The sequence below is a fragment of the Phyllobates terribilis genome, unplaced genomic scaffold (genome assembly GCF_046119375.1).
Source record: "Phyllobates terribilis strain yellow unplaced genomic scaffold, ASM4611937v1 Scaffold_12__6_contigs__length_324123572, whole genome shotgun sequence".
NCBI classification, from domain to species: domain Eukaryota; kingdom Metazoa; phylum Chordata; class Amphibia; order Anura; family Dendrobatidae; genus Phyllobates; species Phyllobates terribilis.
This window is the reverse complement of record NW_027362772.1, coordinates 10,957,570-10,975,815: the sequence shown is the minus strand read 5'-3', so window position 1 is coordinate 10,975,815 and position 18,246 is coordinate 10,957,570. Positions and strand designations below refer to the sequence as shown.

Below are 18,246 nucleotides of genomic sequence, written 5' to 3'. Positions count from 1 at the left end.
GGCACTGCCGAGAACCAGCTGACGGTACTGGAACCCGGATGGGTAGCAGTAGGTACAAGAGCCAATGGAACTACCGAGGACCAGCTGATGGTACTAGAACTCGGTTACTAAGCAGGAGGTACCTGTGCCAGAAAGCACTACCAAGGACCAGCAGACGTTGGTGGAACTTGGATACCGAGAAGGAGGCACCTAATCCAAAGGCACTGCCGAGAACCAGCTGACGGTACTGGAACCCGGATGGGTAGCAGTAGCTACAAGAGCCAATGGAACTACCGAGGACCAGCTGATGGTACTAGAACTTGGTTACTAAGCAGGAGGTACCTGTGCCAGAAAGCACTACCAAGGACCAGCAGACGTTGGTGGAACTTGGATACCGAGATGGAGGCACCTAATCCAAAGGCACTGCCGAGAACCAGCTGACGGTACTGGAACCCGGATGGGTAGCAGAAGGTACCCATGTAAAAAAAAGTTTCAAGGCCGCGAGCCGACCGCAGTTACCAAAACCCACAGTCCTACAGGGGGTGCTTGTCCTACTGGCACTATGGAACCAGCCTTCATTGCCAGATCCCGCAGCCCACATAGGAGTCACCTAAACTGCAGGCACCATAGAGTCGGCTAACCCGACCGCAACACGACACGACAACGCATTGGAGGCAAAATGACATTGACACTACCCGGAAACAGCTGGCGTGCTGGAACCAGGCTGGGCAGGAGGGAGTACCCGTGCCAAAGACACTGCTGGGAAACAGCTGGCGGTGCTGGAACCCAGGGTAAATACTAAAAACAGAGTGGAGCCAGAGGCGTAATTGGAGCAATTTTAAAATCTGTAGTAGTGTGAATGTGGACAGAGCAGAAGAATTTGCCGGACACACAGCTGGGGAACAGCTGACGTTACTGAACCCCAATAACACTGGAGCAAGCGTTGACTGTGCAGACGGCACTTCTGAGCAGCAACTAGCGGTATTGGAGCCCAGGGTAAATACTAAAAACAGAGGAGCCAGAGGTGTAATTGGAGCAAGTTTTAAATCAGTAGTACAGTGGATGTGGACAAAACAGGAGAATTTGCCGGACACACACCTGGGGAACAGCTGATGTTACTGAACCCCAATAACACTGGAGCAAGTGTTGACTGTGCAGACGGCACTTCTGAGCAGCAACTAGCGGTATTGGAGCCCAGGGTAAGTACTAAAAACAGAGGAGCCAGAGGTGTAATTGGAGCAACTTTAAAATCTGTAGTAGTGAGAATGTGGACAGAGCAGGAGAAATTGCCGTCCGCACAGCAGGGGAACAGCTGACGTTACTGAACCCCAATAACACGGCAGCAAGTGTTGAGTGTGCAGACGGCACTTCCGAGCGCCAACTGGCGGTGTTGGAGCTCAGGGATAATACTGAAAACAGAGGAGCCAGAGGTGTAATTGGAGCAACTTTAAAATCTGTAGTAGTGAGAATGTGGACAGAGCAGGAGAAATTGCCGTCCGCACAGCAGGGGAACAGCTGACGTTACTGAACCCCAATAACACGGCAGCAAGTGTTGACTGTGCAGATGGCACTTCCGAGCGCCAACTGGCGGTGTTGGAGCTCAGGGATAATACTGAAAACAGAGGAGCCAGAGGTGTAATTGGAGCAACTTTAAAATCTATAGTAGTGAGAATGTGGACAGAGCAGGAGAAATTGCCGTCCGCACAGCAGGGGAACAGCTGACGTTACTGAACCCCAATAACACGGCAGCAAGTGTTGACTGTGCAGACGGCACTTCTGAGCGCCAACTGGCGGTGTTGGAGCTCAGGGATAATACTGAAAACAGAGGAGCCAGAGGTGTAATTGGAGAAACTTTAAAATCTATAGTAGTGAGAATGTGGACAGATCAGGAGAAATTGCCGTCCGCACAGCAGGGGAACAGCTGACATTACTGAACCCCAATAACACGGCAGCAAGTGTTGACTGTGCAGACGGCACTTCCGAGCGCCAACTGGCGGTGTTGGAGCTCAGGGATAATACTGAAAACCGAGGAGCCAAAGGTGTAATTGGAGCAACTTTAAAATCTGTAGTAGTGAGAATGTGGACAGAGCCGGAGAAATTGTCGTCCGCACAGCAGGGGAACAGCTGACGTTACTGAACCCCAATAACGCGGCAACAAGTGTTGACTGTGCAGACGGCACTTCCGAGCGCCAACTGGCGGTGTTGGAGCTCAGGGATAATACTGAAAACAGAGGAGCCAGAGGTGTAATTGGAGAAACTTTAAAATCTGTAGTAGTGAGAATGTGGACAGAGCAGGAGAAATTGTCGTCCGCACAGCAGGGGAACAGCTGACGTTACTGAACCCCAATAACACGGCAGCAAGTGTTGACTGTGCAGACGGCACTTCCGAGCGCCAACTGGCGGTGTTGGAGCTCAGGGATAATACTGAAAACAGAGGAGCCAGAGGTGTAATTGGAGCAACTTTAAAATCTGTAGTAGTGAGAATGTGGACAGAGCAGGAGAAATTGCTGTCCGCACAGCAGGGGAACAGCTGACGTTACTGAACCCCAATAACATGGCAGCAAGTGTTGACTGTGCAGACGGTACTTCTGAGCGCCAACTGGCGGTGTTGGAGCTCAGGGATAATACTGAAAACAGAGGAGCCAGAGGTGTAATTGGAGCAACTTTAAAATCTGTAGTAGTGAGAATGTGGACAGAGCAGGAGAAATTGCCGTCCGCACAGCAGGGGAACAGCTGACGTTACTGAACCCCAATAACGCGGCAGCAAGTGTTGACTGTGCAGACGGCACTTCCGAGCACCAACTGGCGGTGTTGGAGCTCAGGGATTACAGTTCAGGTGGTAAAAACATGAACACAACAGGAGACCTGGATACTGTTGCCAACCAATTATTTATTCTGGAAGAGGACTGGCAAATTCATGAGAGATCCAGGCCTTGTTCATTTTGAGAAAAGTAAGCCGGTCAACGTTATCGGAGGATAGTCGCATGCGACGGTCTGTTAGTACACCACCTGCAGCACTAAAGACGCGTTCCGATAATACACTAGCAGCAGGGCAAGCTAGCACCTCCAATGCATACTGACTAAGCTCTGGCCATGTATCCAGCTTACAGACCCAAAACTTGAAGGGAGAAGAGCCGTCTGGGAGTACACTAATAGGGCAAGACATGTAGTCTGTCATCATCTGACGGAAACATTGCCTCCTGCTGACTGGAGCCGTCTGTGATGGTGTTGACATTTGTGGCTCCGGGGACACAAAACTTTGCCACATTTCGGCCATACTGGTCTTGCCTTGTGCTGAGGCGCTGCTTCTGCTCCCTCTTTGTGCAGAGCTTCCTCCACTGCCTCGACGCACTGAGCTGCTTTGTAAAGCACTAGCAGCACTGCTCTCGGTTGGAATGGAGAACATGATGGAATGCACCAGTGCGTCTTGGTACTCCCGCATTTTACGCTCCCGGTTCAACGGTGTTATGAGGCTTTGTAAGTTGTCCCGGTAGCGAGGATCTAAGAGGGTGGACACCCAATAATCAGCCGTGTTGAGAATGTGGGCGATGCAGCGGTCGTTTCTCAGGCACTGCAGCATGAAATCAACCATGTGCTGCAGACTGCCAACTGGCCAAGAAACGCTGTCCCCTGCTTGAGGCGTGATCTCTGCCTGCTCTGCATCACCCCACCCTCGCTCTAGATACTGACTACTATAGCATTGTGTACCTCCCTCCTCTGGACAGATGTCTTCCTCATCCATTGACTCCTCCTCATCCTCCTCACAAAGTGTCCCCTGCCTAGGCCTTTGTGAGGAACCACGTTGCGCAGACTGTAGAGAAGCAGATGGCATTTGTGACTCCTCATCCTCCACCTCTTCCAAAACCTCCTCCCTTAGTGCTTGCAGTGTTTTTTCAAGCAGGCAAATAAGGGGAATAGTCATGCTGACTAGTGCATCATTTGAACTCGCCATCCGCGTGGAATAATCGAAGGCACGCAAAACGTGGCAAATGTCCTTCATAGAGGCCCACTCAGTGGTGGTGAAGTGTGAACGGCGCGCACTGTGACTTGTTTGCGCCTGCTGCAGCTGGTGCTCCATTACTGCTGCCTGCTGCTCACACAATCTCTCCAACATATGTAACGTTGAATTCCACCTGGTGGGTAGGTCACATATGATGCGATGTTCCGGAAGACGTAATCGGCGCTGCAGAGCTGCAATGCGTGATCTTGCGTTCCTGGAACGCCGCAAGTGAGCGCACTCTATGCGGACCTTGTGAAGCAGTGCATCAAGATCCGGATAGTCCCTCAAAAAACTCTGCATGACCACGTTGAGCACATGTGCCAGACATGGGATGTGAGTGAGGTTGCCTAGGCCCAGAGCTGCCACCAGATTTCGGCCATTGTCACACATATCGGTCATCATAACAGGTAACCGTTCATGGGTCGATGTGGAGGTAGACCGTGACGGCTCCTGCAGCGCTGATTCAGAGGAACTGGAGTATGAGGAGCAATCAATGTTTACAGACTGGATTCCTGCAATCCTTGGAGTTGGCAGAACACGTACAGCGCCACTCTCAAGATCTGTACCCGGCTCCACAACATTTACCCAATGGGCAGTGAGGGAAAGGTATCGTCCCTGTCCATGCTTACTGGTCCACGCATCAGTGGTCAGGTGGACCTTGCTACTGACGGCGTTTTGTAGCGCATGTTTAATTTTTCCCTCCACATGATATTGCAGGGCAGGGATGGCTTGCCTGCTGAAATAAAAGCGGCTGGGCACGTTGTATTGTGGGACTGCCAATGCCATAAAGTTACGGAAGGTGTCAGTCTCCACCAGCCTGAATGATAGCATTTCAAGGGCCAGTAGTTTAGCAATGCCAGCATTCAGAGCCTGTGCTCGGGGGTGGTTTGCCGAGTATGGGTGCCTTTTCTCCCATGCCTGTGCTAACGATGGCTGTAGACTGGCCTGGGAGTGTGAGGATGACTGGGAAAGTGGTGCTGTGGGTGGAATTACCACTGTGTCTCTGTACAACAGTGCCAGAGATTCTTCCATGGCGATCCTGTGAGGAAGCCGAACCAGCTGTGTATGAGCTGGAGGAAGAGGCTACAACACGAGTTGAAGAGGTGGTAGGTGGCGCTGTAGGTTGGCCTAGGTCTTCAGTGTGTTTTTGTAACTCCACTACGTGCTTGGTCCGCACATGTTTCCACATATTTGTGGTATTGAGGTTGCTGCCACTTTTCCCTCTTTTCACCTTCTGATGACACAGCTTGCATTTGACAAAGCAAATGTCATCTGCAACTGTGTCAAAAAAGGACCAGGTACTGCAAGTCTTGGGAGCGCCCGCTTTGGATTTTGGAAGACCCATGCTCCTAATGGGTGCCGAAGTGGAGGCTACAGGCAACCAAGTCTGCCCCCTCCCTCTCCCTCCTTTTTGGGCTGTTCGGGGAATCTCTTCCTCAGAGCTGCTCCCACCACCGTCCTGTCCCTCACGCCATGATGGGTCAAGGACCTCATCATCTACACTACCCTCTTCAAACAACTGCTTCTCCTGGGTAGTCTCGACAGCACAGTATGCACCAGAAAGTGGCACCTGAGTCTCATCATCAGATGCGTACTGAGGTGTGCTGCTGACCATGGGCACTGGCCCACTCGCCTCTTCAGATTCAGAGAGACAAGACGGTTGCGCATCACTGCATACTACCTCTTCTTCAAATTCTCGAATTCTGCTTGGCTGGCCCCCTCTTTCCAAGCCAAGAGATTCAGAGAACAGAAGTAGAGATGGCTCCTGTCCAGGGCTCTCTGACTGCCTGGGCAATTTGGCAGGTGGTGAAGAGACAGATGGGTGCTCTTCAGTGCTCAGGACCTGAGAGGATCTGGAACTAATTGAAGTCGATGCATTAGCTGCCATCCATCCGACAATGGCTTCAATTTGGTCCTCCCGCAGCAGTGGGGTACGGCTAGCTCCTACAAAGCTGCGCATAAAGGACTGTTCCCTGGTAAAACTGGGGGATGCTGAGTCACTGGTGCCCGCAGCAGGCACAGAATCCCCACGTCCTCTCCCTGCAGGCACAGAATCCTCACGTCCTCTCCCTGCAGAAACTCCACGACCACGACCACATGCCTTACTCCCTGCATTCTTCATCTTGGTAGACTGATAAAGATAGGCAGAAAAGTACTAAGGGCTTAGTGTGCTTATTCCTGAACAGCTGCTAACAGGTATAAGAAACACTAATTTTAAAAAGTGTGGATTAGACTTTAATATGAGCTAATGTGGCCTACACAACTGTAAAGTGGAGTGTTTGGTGAACTTTAGTTTTTTTTTTGTCACAAAAAGACACTGGATGTGCCCAAAGATGTAATACCGATAGTATCACAAACTTTTTGTAGCTATTACAATGTAGGAAGGTAACCTACAATGCAATAGATGAGGCTGCAAAAAATAGGCTAATACTAATCTGGCTGGGGCTGCAGGGCACAATGCTGCTGAAAGGCTCCTCTAACTACTCCTATACAGTGTGTTTGGAACCAATGTAGCTGAATACGGATGGAACCACCACACTAATAGGAGAAATCAGGAAAAAATCTGAATTGGCAAAAAAGGACAATGTATGAGGCAATGACACACACTGAGTGCACTACAACCAGACGTGGCTGAAGCACACACTACAGGGTGAGCTGCACTCACACACACAGACCTTGCAGACAGCGGTGAACAGTGCAGATGTAGAGCACTGTGCACTAGCGCTGCAAGACAAAAAAAATTTCTCTATCTACTCCTATATAGTGTGTTTGGAACCAATTTAGCTGAATACAGATGGAACCACCACACTAATAGGAGAAATCAGGAAAAATTATGAATTGGCAAAAAAGGACAATGTATGAGACAGTGACACACACTGAGTGCACTACAGCCAGACGTGGCTGAAGTACACACTACAGGGTGAGCTGCACTCACACACACAGACCTTGCAGACAGCGGTGAACAGTACAGATGCAGAGCACTGTGCACTAGCGCTGCAAGACAAAAAAAATTTCTCTATCTACTCCTATATAGTGTGTTTGGAACCAATTTAGCTGAATACGGATGGAAACACCACACTAATAGGAGATATCAGGAAAAATTATGAATTGGCAAAAAAGGACAATGTATGAGGCAGTGACACACGCTGAGCGCACTACAGCCAGACGTGGCTGAAGCACACACTACAGCGTGAGCTGCACTCACACACCAGACCTTGCAGACAGCGGTGAACTGCACAGAGAACTGTGCACTAGCGCTGCAAGGCACAGCGGTTTATAAAGTAGCTTGGGTAAAGCAGAATAGACCAAATAGGTAGCTAAAACTGTCCCTCAGAACAACAGCGTCCTATCCCTAACTGAATTCACAGCAGAGTGAGCTCAAAATGGCGGCGGCGGCTTTTATAGTGCATCATGACATCATTTCAGCAGCCAATCACAGCCATGCCATTAGTTAAGATGCCTACATGCCTAACAGGATGTGCCCACACTTCTTAGGATCCTCATTGGCTGAATAAAATGAAACTGGCTCAATGCATTATGGGAACTTCCGATTCCGGTATACGATATTGCAAAAGTATCGGAATTAAGTATCGGAATTCCGATACCGCGAATATCGGCCGATACCCGATATTTCAGTATCGGAATGCTCAACACTAGTGATGAATCAAGTCTTGTGAGACATCAGTGGGTTCACACAGGGGATAAGCCATTCTCATGTTCAGAATGTGGAAAACTTTATAACAATAAAACACATCTTGCCAGACATCAGGGGGTGAAGCCATTTTCATGTTCAGAATGTGGGGCATTTTTTACCGATAAATCATCTCTTGTTAACCATCAAAATGTTGATATAGGATCAATGCCATATTCATGTTCAGAATGTGGGAAATGTTAAAATAATAAATCAAATCTTGTTAGACATCAGTGGGTTCACAAAGAGGTGAAGCCGTTTTCATGTTCAGAATGTGGAAAATATTTTATTTTGCCCATAATGTCAGAAATATCTTACCAGGAACTCAAGTCTTAACTATTGAAAACTCAAATATATCAGAAAAAACGTTCACGTACCGTATTCGGAGAGTGTTTTAATCGAAGCCAGCGCTAATTCCACATCAGAAATCTTTCATTGGAAAAACATTTCCAATTTCTGAATATTTTACACACAAATCACATCTGCTTAAAAATAGACATTCAATTTATAGTCAAAATAAATCATTGATGAGATCGGAAAAGATATTTATAACACTAAACATTGGTCAAGAAATTAAGGGGTTGTCTCCTTTCAAAAAATCCTCGTCCCTTGCTGCCATTTGTTATAAAATAACGAACCACTCTTCACTCACTTTCTCCGGGTCCAACACTGAGTCTCTGGCGCTGCTTTAGGTGTCCAGTATTGGATGCGGCGTTGACTCTACGGCAAAAGTGTGGCAACCAATCAGAGAGCTTAGTGACTCTACCCATGTAAACTGAGCCTGCCCCATTCAGAGTTGTTGAGTTCTCTGATTGGCCACCGCAATGTCTACGTGGAGTCAGTACCGCAGCCAATACCAGACACCAGGAGCAGGGGTAAAGACTTAGCGCTGGACCCTGGGAAGGTGAGTAATGAGTGGTTGGTTATTTTATAACAAACTTCAGTTGGAGACGAAGATTTTCTAAAAGGGGATAACCCCTATAAAAATGTATATAAAAAAGTATTAGCCTTTTTGTAGTTTCTTTCAATTTTACCTTTTTTGTCACATGTAAATGTTTGTGATCATCCAACTATTTTTACCATAAAATAAAATTTAAACAAGTAAACACAAAATGCGGCTTCTAATTGATCATTCCATTTACTGAAGTTCAAAGATTTATACAAACCCTATAAATCCACCAAAGAATAATTGCTTCCCTAAACCAAATAATTGGTTGTGCCATCCTCTACAGTAGCAGCTGCAAATCATTAACTTGCAATAACCTGTGATGAGTTTTTTTATATCACTGTGTAGGAATTTCGGCCACTTGTCTTTGCAGAATTGTTTTTATTCGGCTATAATTGAAAGGTTTTCAAGCATAAACTACTCGTTGAAAGTCTTGCCACAGCATCTCAATGAAGTTCAAGTTAGGACGTTGACTAAGCCACTCCAACACCCTAGTTTTGTATCTTTTTAGTCATTCAGAGAGACACACCTATTTCTGTGAATTTGTGTTAAAGTTCAGAATACATGTTTCTGTCAATTCTGGTAACTCGGCCACTTCTTGTAGAAGCAGCTCCACACCATCACAGTACCTCATTTGTCTGTTAGTATGATGTTCTTATGGTGGAATTCTGTGTTAATCAGATATGATGGGACCCATGTCTTCAAAAAAAGTTCCACCTATGAATCATAATTTCAAAGAATATTATAATAAAAGTCTGGGGGTCAAGCCTGTCACGATTCCTCCACTCAGTAAGTGACTGTTATGGAAAATGGGTCATGCTGAATTGTTGTTGTTTTGACTGACAGCTCGGTCATCCAATCTTGTGAAGAGCGTGTTGAGCTGTCAGTACCTTGATTGACAGTTTTACCATCCAATCTGTGACTGGGAGGTAAGGAACTTTCTCCAGGTGTTCTCTGTTCTGGAGATTGCCCAGCTACTTAACTGAGCTGTCTGCCGTTAATCCCTGCCAAATGTAGTTTGTGCTTCCTGGCGAATATTTGCCTGGTTCTGTTGTGCTGAGTTCTGATCTTTTGCTGCCTGACCCTTTCGGCCGTGTTCTGACTATCCCTTCGTCTGGTCCTTTTGCCTTGATCCGCTATCTCCAGGTATTTTGACCCCGAACAGTGACCTGACTTATGTCTTTGTCTATCCCCTTGGTTTTCTATGTGCTCTCTTGGTACTGACCCCGCAACGTCTGACTTCTCTGCCTCACAGTCTGTCCATAAGTAGTGACTAGCATCACAAAACCTTTATGTTCTTTTTGGTCAGCCACAGTTTGCAACTCTCCCATGCAATTTCTTCCCATCATCTTTCTTATTGTGAAATTAAGGACATTGACATTAACTGAGGAGAGAAATGAGGCCTGTAGTTCTTTAGATATTCATCTTGGTTCTTTTGTAACATCCTGGATAAGTTGTAGGTGAAATTTTGGCAGGTTGGATCCTCCAAGGAAAATTCAACATGGTTCCAAATTTTTTTTTCCATCTCACTCTCACTTTAATTCACTAGAATCCCAGAACCATAACAGTTGCTTTGTAATCCTTTCCAGATGGCTAGATTTCAATGACTTTAGAATCTGTATTTCATCATATCCAGCTTTTTTGAGACCTTCCGCTCTACTTCACATTGCTAGAAATCTTCTGTTTGAGTTATGTTTTGATTCAATTGGTCTGATAGTAATCATGGCTAGGCACGTCAACATGTGACAGCTGAATTTGGTTAACTGGTTGATTTGTAGCTAAGGGGGCAATTACTTAGCAACAGTTAGATTTTCTGCAATACAATACATTAAGTCAGCAACAAAACTTTTAAAAAGTAATTTCTTGTCCTTGGGATATATTTTGTTATTTGGAAATTTTATCTATTTAGTAGAAATGAGCAGATAGCTTCGCTCAACCCTGGTCCATGGTTCAGGTCAGTGATCTCTAGCTGATGACAGGAGCTGCGAGAATTTCTTTACCCTCTGGGATCTAAGGTTCAGCTTATTCTTTGCCGGGCTGGCGCATCATCAGCTTTGCACCATGCCGCACAGATGGTGCTAGATCAGTTAGTCAAATGCTGTGGCTGGGAACCTGGGAGCTCAAGAAATTCACAATGGCCAGAGAGCATGGACTCATATCTACTATTTTGACATTACATAATTTTTTAGATATTAAGCACTGCCTTCCATCTGCCAAACCTCAACTGAGAAATCAACTTGTTCTATTAAAGTTTCACCTCTCCCTGATAATAAGCTACAAGAAACCTAAATGGAAACTGGTTAACTATACGGAAGTCATTCCAGATGTATTAATATCACATGCGAATTTTTCAATGACACCTCATTTAGTATACACTGCCTTCTCCAGAGTTATAAGCCAGTTTATCTTAGAATTAAATTCTTGTACAGTCGTACCCTTTGCCTCTATCCAATATTTTGCTAACAACTTCATTACCATGTAAACCATTCTTCCACTGCAGACAGACTTTCCCTGCTCCTCAGTTTCGAGATCCTCCACATACCCTAAAAGTTTCAACTTTCCACTAAACCTTATGGACCAAGGTAAAGGTGAGCATTTGAAATAGCTTTATTCTAAATTTATAGGCCTCTAAAACTTCATTGAGACTAGATTGTTATTGGAGCTGTAAGTACTGAGCATTCCTTCCTCCTCCCAACCACGGATATGCTCCAACTGTGCTGCCAAAAAATATACCCAAAGATTCAGTACTGACAAACCTCCATCATATTTTCCCCACATCAGAGATTCTAAGTTAGGAGCTGGATGCTTATTCCATATAAATGTCTAAGGCTATGTGCCCACGTTGCGGACCTGAAGCATATTTTTTACGCTTCTCCCTGGCGGGAAAATCGCATGCGGATATTACATGCGGTTTTCCCGCCAGGTAGAAGCGTTTGTGAGGCGTCTTTGCATGCATTTCCGCATGCGGGTTATCAAGCACTTCTCCAAGCATCACTTGGAAAAGTGCTTGACAACTTGTTCAGAATGGTAAAAAATAAAAAAATAAACTTTATACTCACCTTCTGATGCATTCTCTGCCCCGTCCGGAGGCTTGAGCGGCTCACGCTGTTGTGTGCAGGACCTGCGGTGACGTCATTGAGTCATGTGGTGGGTCACATGACTCAATGATGTCGCAGGTCCTTCAGACAACAGCGCGACGGAGGGAAAACATCAGAAGATAAGTATAAACTTTATTTTATTCTTTTTTTTTACAGGTTCTTTGGTACCCAGGTCTGGATGAGAGTCTCCTCTCATCCAGACTTGGGTACCATCCGCACATTGATTCCGCTGCGCTTCCGCAAAATTAATGAACATGCTGCGGATTTTTGACCGCAGCATATACGCTGCGGAAAAATCCGCAGCATGGGCATTGACATTGCGGAATGCCATTGGGGACCATGGGGTGCGGATATACATGCGTTTTTCAAGCGTTTACGCTGCGGAAATTCCGCAGCATATACGCTTGAAAAACGCTACGTGGGCACACAGCCTTAGAGTTATTTTGGGTAAATACCATAGTGGAATCTACACTGGAGAATTGTGTAGTATATATGACGCGCCCCCTGGGACATATTCCTTTTTGAGGGGAATACCCGGCACCGGATCAGATGGGGGGTTGTAGTCTCCGAGCGGCTGTGACCCGGCCCCGTGCCCAGGGCGTCAAGCTCAGTGTTATGTGGCAGTCCTACAGATGTTATTAAGAGTTCTTTTGTGTCGACTACGCCACCCGTTGTGATGCGGTCACTGTGGCCGCCGCTGCAGCAGGGTCCGCTGAGGCTGATGGTGGGTGCGCAGCTTGGTGGGATAACCCCCAACGGGAGGGGTATAGCCTCAGAGGGGACAGGCGCAGAGGATGGGGGTTGTGGTGGTGTAGTGCAGACGGCAGTGAAGACAGAGTCGGGTTGTGCAGTTAAGGGTGTTTACTTACGGCAGATGTTGTACTGGTCACTCCAGCTGCTAGTGACCACCCGAGCCGTGCTGCGTCCACCAGGTCCTGGATCCAGCCAACCCCCAAACAAGTCCGGAGCGTGGCCCTGAGCTCTCTTTCTGTCCCGTTCTCTGGCCGTCCCCACCAGTAATCCACCTAGGTCCAGCTCCCTCGGGCCTTCTGTTGGGACACCCTTGGCCCTGGGTTCCCTGACCCTTCATGTGGTGTGCCTTCGGGGTGGATGTGATGGGTGACCGTGGCAGACGCTGCCCACGGTCTCCGGTCTCTGGCTGGGGAATGTTTTTACCCCCACCAGCTTGGGTTCCGGTACCCTGATGCCGACTCTTCACCCGGTGCTTTGAGTTGGGATCTCAGAGTCCTTCTCTTCTGTGCTCTGGGTCTCTCTCTTTTCTCCTCTCTCACTCTGGGTCTTTGTCTTTCTTCTCTCCTCTGCTCCTGACTTGTTCTCTGCAGCTGACTGACTCTCTGCATCTGATCCTCTGCATCTGACCCTGATCTTAGTTGGTGCCCACCTTATATACACCCTCTATGTGTGAGCTCAGGTGACCAGCACCCAATGAGCTCCTATCTTTACCCAGGCTGCTCCCCCTATCTGCCCCTACACTACATGGGATGTACCACCCCCCTCCCACTCCAGCCAGGAACAGACTCGGTCGTACCTGCACATTTCTAAGTGGGAGTACCGTCGGCCTGTTCCTCGGAAATGGGATGTGTGTAGTGCATGCAGCCTACCGAGCTCAGATCCACACTCCATCCTTACCCGGGAGTGGAATATCACACCTCTGGGTTGAGGTGCAATACTCCTGTAGCAGCCGAATCCTCAGGGTGCTACATTCCCCCCTGGTAAATCACAGCACGTCCTCGGGCTGTAAGACATAAATAACACCAAAACATACAAAATTTTTCATATAAACATAATAAAACATATAAAACATTATATATATAAAACTTTTCATATAACATTCTCGTCGTCTCTTGTTTCAGGTTCCTCCTCCGGACACTGTGCAACGTGTGTCCGGGAAAAGTGCGACAGTCTCTTAGAAAAACTGGTTTTCCTATAAAACCGGTAGGGGGCGCTTTAGGACGCGCAACTATTTACAGGGAATATGGCCGCTCTCAGTCCTCGGCCAGTTAAGGAGGGAAAGGGAATGGCTGCTCACAGTCCTCAGCCTGTAGGATGAAGGGGTTAACGGGTAAACAGTTCACTGGTCCCAACGGGGACTATTTTAGCAGCAACGGTTCACTGTGCCCCGACGGGCAACTATATACAGTCTCTACTCCCGTCCTCAACGACGGCTCCCTCCTGCTTTTTCTTGGTGATATGGTGTTGCTTCAGACCCGTCCGGGTCCTCTGGCTCCTCCTCCCCGTACCGCAACTCCTCCTCCGTCAAGCGGTGTACGTGGAGGGCGTAAGGTCCTTTGGCACACTTGTGCCGGGTGAAAGTGACCTCGTCTCCGACGTAGAGGTCACGGCCTTTGTGACCTTCCGGCAGGTGGGACTCGACGTCTCTGCGGGTCACAAAAACGTCGCCGAGGGTGTTGTTGTCTCTGATAAAGCCCCACCCGTGCTGCTGGTTAAACTTGATTACAGTCCCGGTGGTACGGGGACTGTGCGCTGCACGGGGGTCCCTCCTGGTCCGGCTCTTTTGCTCGGCGCTCCTTATTTGGGCCTGTTGTTCCCGGACCCGCCTCTCTCTCCGCTCCCTCGCGAACTCTTCGAGCTGCTGTCGGCAACACTCAGCGCGCTCTGCTGCAGCTGCCCTAGTTTCCTGAGTGAACCCCATTAGATCTTCTCCGGTGGGGTCCCACTCAAACTGTGCTTCCGCTAGCGGGGGCGAGATCCGTGCCACGGGCTTCGGAGCCGGAATCAGGGGTTCATCCAGGGGTCTTAGTTTCTGCTGCCGTTCCAGCTCATGGTATCCTTCGGGCCAGATGAAGGGCCGCCCGTCCGGCCATGTGAGCTGGCTGAACAAGTCCTTCCCCAGGTGTGGCACCCTTGGTTTTACGGGCGCGGGCGCGGTGGTGGTGGCGCCCGGGTTGCCCAGGCCTTGCGGCCAGGCCTGGGGCACCTGGAAGGTGAAGGGCACCGTTAGGACGGCGGCGCCCTGGGCTACCTGGCCTTGCGGCCAGGCCGGAGGCTCCGCGGAGGTAGGGGGCGCTGTTGGTGATGCGGCGCCCGGGGGTACTAGGCCTTGCGACCAGGCTGGTGGTATTTCCTGCTTTGTCACGCCCCGGGTCGAGGCGCGTGACGTCACAGGGGTCGCGGCGGCGGCTTCCGGTTGGGGCCTAGTCTGCGTCGGTGACATGGCGGTTACGGGCACGGACGGGGGACTTTCGGGCTCTGCGACGGGGAACCGGGGCAGGTGGGCGGTCTCTCGGTATGGGGTATAAGGGTCCCCTTTACCTGCCTTCATACGTTCGGCTCCCTTCTCAGCGCCGTCTCCGACCTTGGGTCCTCCCGCGTCATCCGTAGAGGCAGTTGGTGTCCTCTCCCAGGGGAGCATGCTCCGTGGACGGGTTCCAGCTTGCTGGGCCATCTCCCGGCTCCACTCCGCCAGTATCTCACGCTGTACCCGGGCCATCCTCCTTGCGAGGCCCTCCAAGGCAGTTTGTGCACACTCCCGGTCTCGGGGGAGCTGCGCTAAGATCTCCGCTAGACCTAGCGGGGTTGTGGACTCTAGCAGGCTCCTGACCATCGGGTCGGTGCTGCTCTGCTCTTCTTCCGGCAGGCTCCTGGCCAGCGGGCCGGTGCTGCTCTGCCCTCCTTCCTCGGTCTCTAGCAGACTCCTGGCCAGCGGGCCGGTGCTGTTCTGCTTTCTCTCCATCTCCGGGTGAGCTCCTCCGATATTCTTCGTTAGACCTCTTGCCTCCGGGTGCGCTCGCTCCAGACTGCTCCAGGCGGCACCCATCTTTTCTCTTCTCTTTCGTCTCCTCCCACCTCGAGGGCGGTCCCGGGGCAACTCGGTGACTGTCAGCTCCAGGGGTAGTTCTTTCACGCTGACAGACACCTCCAGCATCACAGTCTCTGTTGGTGGGGGCGGTTTCCACTTTTGGCGCCATTTTCTGTCCCGGCCCACGATGGGAGGTGGCCTCTTGCCCTCCTTTGGCACGCCCATAATGGCGTCCGCTGCTCTTCCAAGGCGGGAAATCTGCGGTTTTGGCGGGAAGCGTCGCCCAGTGGCGGGAAACTCTGCAGATGGCGGGAACAAGTTGGAAATGGCGGACAATCGGCGGGAAACGACTTGTGATGGGGTCCGATGGCGTGGACCCTCCGGAACCGGCGGGAGACTTCTTTCTGAGGTAAACTTGCACTTTTCTTCAGGCACGCAGTACCCGGGTGTTGCGGGCACGTAATCCTGCCGACTACGCCAAAGTTGACGCGCCCCCTGGGACATATTCCTTTTTGAGGGGAATACCCGGCACCGGATCAGATGGGGGGTTGTAGTCTCCGAGCGGCTGTGACCCGGCCCCGTGCCCAGGGCGTCAAGCTCAGTGTTATGTGGCAGTCCTACAGATGTTATTAAGAGTTCTTTTGTGTCGACTACGCCACCCGTTGTGATGCGGTCACTGTGGCCGCCGCTGCAGCAGGGTCCGCTGAGGCTGATGGTGGGTGCGCAGCTTGGTGGGATAACCCCCAACGGGAGGGGTATAGCCTCAGAGGGGACAGGCGCAGAGGATGGGGGTTGTGGTGGTGTAGTGCAGACGGCAGTGAAGACAGAGTCGGGTTGTGCAGTTAAGGGTGTTTACTTACTGCAGATGTTGTACTGGTCACTCCAGCTGCTAGTGACCACCCGAGCCGTGCTGCGTCCACCAGGTCCTGGATCCAGCCAACCCCCAAACAAGTCCGGAGCGTGGCCCTGAGCTCTCTTTCTGTCCCGTTCTCTGGCCGTCCCCACCAGTAATCCACCTAGGTCCAGCTCCCTCGGGCCTTCTGTTGGGACACCCTTGGCCCTGGGTTCCCTGACCCTTCATGTGGTGTGCCTTCGGGGTGGATGTGATGGGTGACCGTGGCAGACGCTGCCCACGGTCTCCGGTCTCTGGCTGGGGAATGTTTTTACCCCCACCAGCTTGGGTTCCGGTACCCTGATGCCGACTCTTCACCCGGTGCTTTGAGTTGGGATCTCAGAGTCCTTCTCTTCTGTGCTCTGGGTCTCTCTCTTTTCTCCTCTCTCACTCTGGGTCTTTGTCTTTCTTCTCTCCTCTGCTCCTGACTTGTTCTCTGCAGCTGACTGACTCTCTGCATCTGATCCTCTGCATCTGACCCTGATCTTAGTTGGTGCCCACCTTATATACACCCTCTATGTGTGAGCTCAGGTGACCAGCACCCAATGAGCTCCTATCTTTACCCAGGCTGCTCCCCCTATCTGCCCCTACACTACATGGGATGTACCACCCCCCTCCCACTCCAGCCAGGAACAGACTCGGTCGTACCTGCACATTTCTAAGTGGGAGTACCGTCGGCCTGTTCCTCGGAAATGGGATGTGTGTAGTGCATGCAGCCTACCGAGCTCAGATCCACACTCCATCCTTACCCGGGAGTGGAATATCACACCTCTGGGTTGAGGTGCAATACTCCTGTAGCAGCCGAATCCTCAGGGTGCTACATATATAACAGCTGCGGCACCTATACTAGTTTAATAAGATTTGTGTGTCCCACTACTGACAGAGGGAACCTGGACCAAACCTCTATCTTCTGTTTTATATTTTGTAATAATTGATGTCTTGTAACCCATGACTGTGGTCGTTATCTTTAGTCCGAAATATTGGAGCTCTGAAACCACCTGCAACAGAAGCTGGAGCGATCAAAGAGCAACACATTTTCTATCTGGGAAGTAGAACAGATTTAGACCAGGCGATGGTCAAATCAGACAAATATCCAAATCTTTCAATTATGGATATTGCCACTAATAACGTAGAGGAAGCATGTGCTAAAAATAACAATGGGTCATCGACTTAAAGGGCAACCATTAACTCCACATCTTAAAAATGAAAATCAGCAATGTCTGGATGCTCATCAATATCTGCTGCCAGTGGCTCTGTGGCCATCACAATGAGCAGGGGAAACAAGAGACACCTCTTCCGCGTGACCCAGCCCAAAGACTTTGTGAGAAGATCCATTGATTCTTAACCTTGCCTTTGGTTACAGGTACAGCAATTTAATCCAAGAGATCAATTTAAGTCCCAATCCGAACCTTCCCAACACTACCAGAGGGACACCCACTCTATTAAATGCCTTAGTGGCATTCATCGAGCCGATGACCTTGTCTTCTGAATTGTCAGGTGGCATCTAAAGATTATAATATTAATCTTTATTTTTATATAGTGCTAACGTATTCCACTGCACTTTACATACATCATCATCACTGTCCCCATTGAGGATCATAATCTAGATTCCCTATCAGTATGTCTTTGGAGTGTGGGAGGACCGGAGGAAACTCAGGCAAACATGGGGAGAGCATACAAATTCCTTGCAGATGTTGTCCTTGGTGGGATTTGAACCCAGAACCCCAGTGCTGCAAGGTTACAGTGCTAACCACTGAGCCACCCACAGATTCAAGTGAACCTACAAATGTTAACAGCAGTAGACCTCATAAGCATTAACCCAGATTGTAGGTGATGCAACTGTGATTAGGATGATGTTA

General features: G+C 49.5%; 1 protein-coding gene and 1 pseudogene across 1 annotated transcript in view; both read left to right on the top strand.

The window, feature by feature from the left end:
- The window catches only part of LOC141171898 (uncharacterized), an 819,676-nt gene that overhangs the window by 188,634 nt on the left and 612,796 nt on the right, over nucleotides 1-18,246 (top strand). The gene's annotated exons all lie outside the window — the stretch shown is intronic.
- LOC141172901 (uncharacterized) overlaps nucleotides 1-18,246 on the top strand; it is a 71,653-nt pseudogene that overhangs the window by 3,412 nt on the left and 49,995 nt on the right.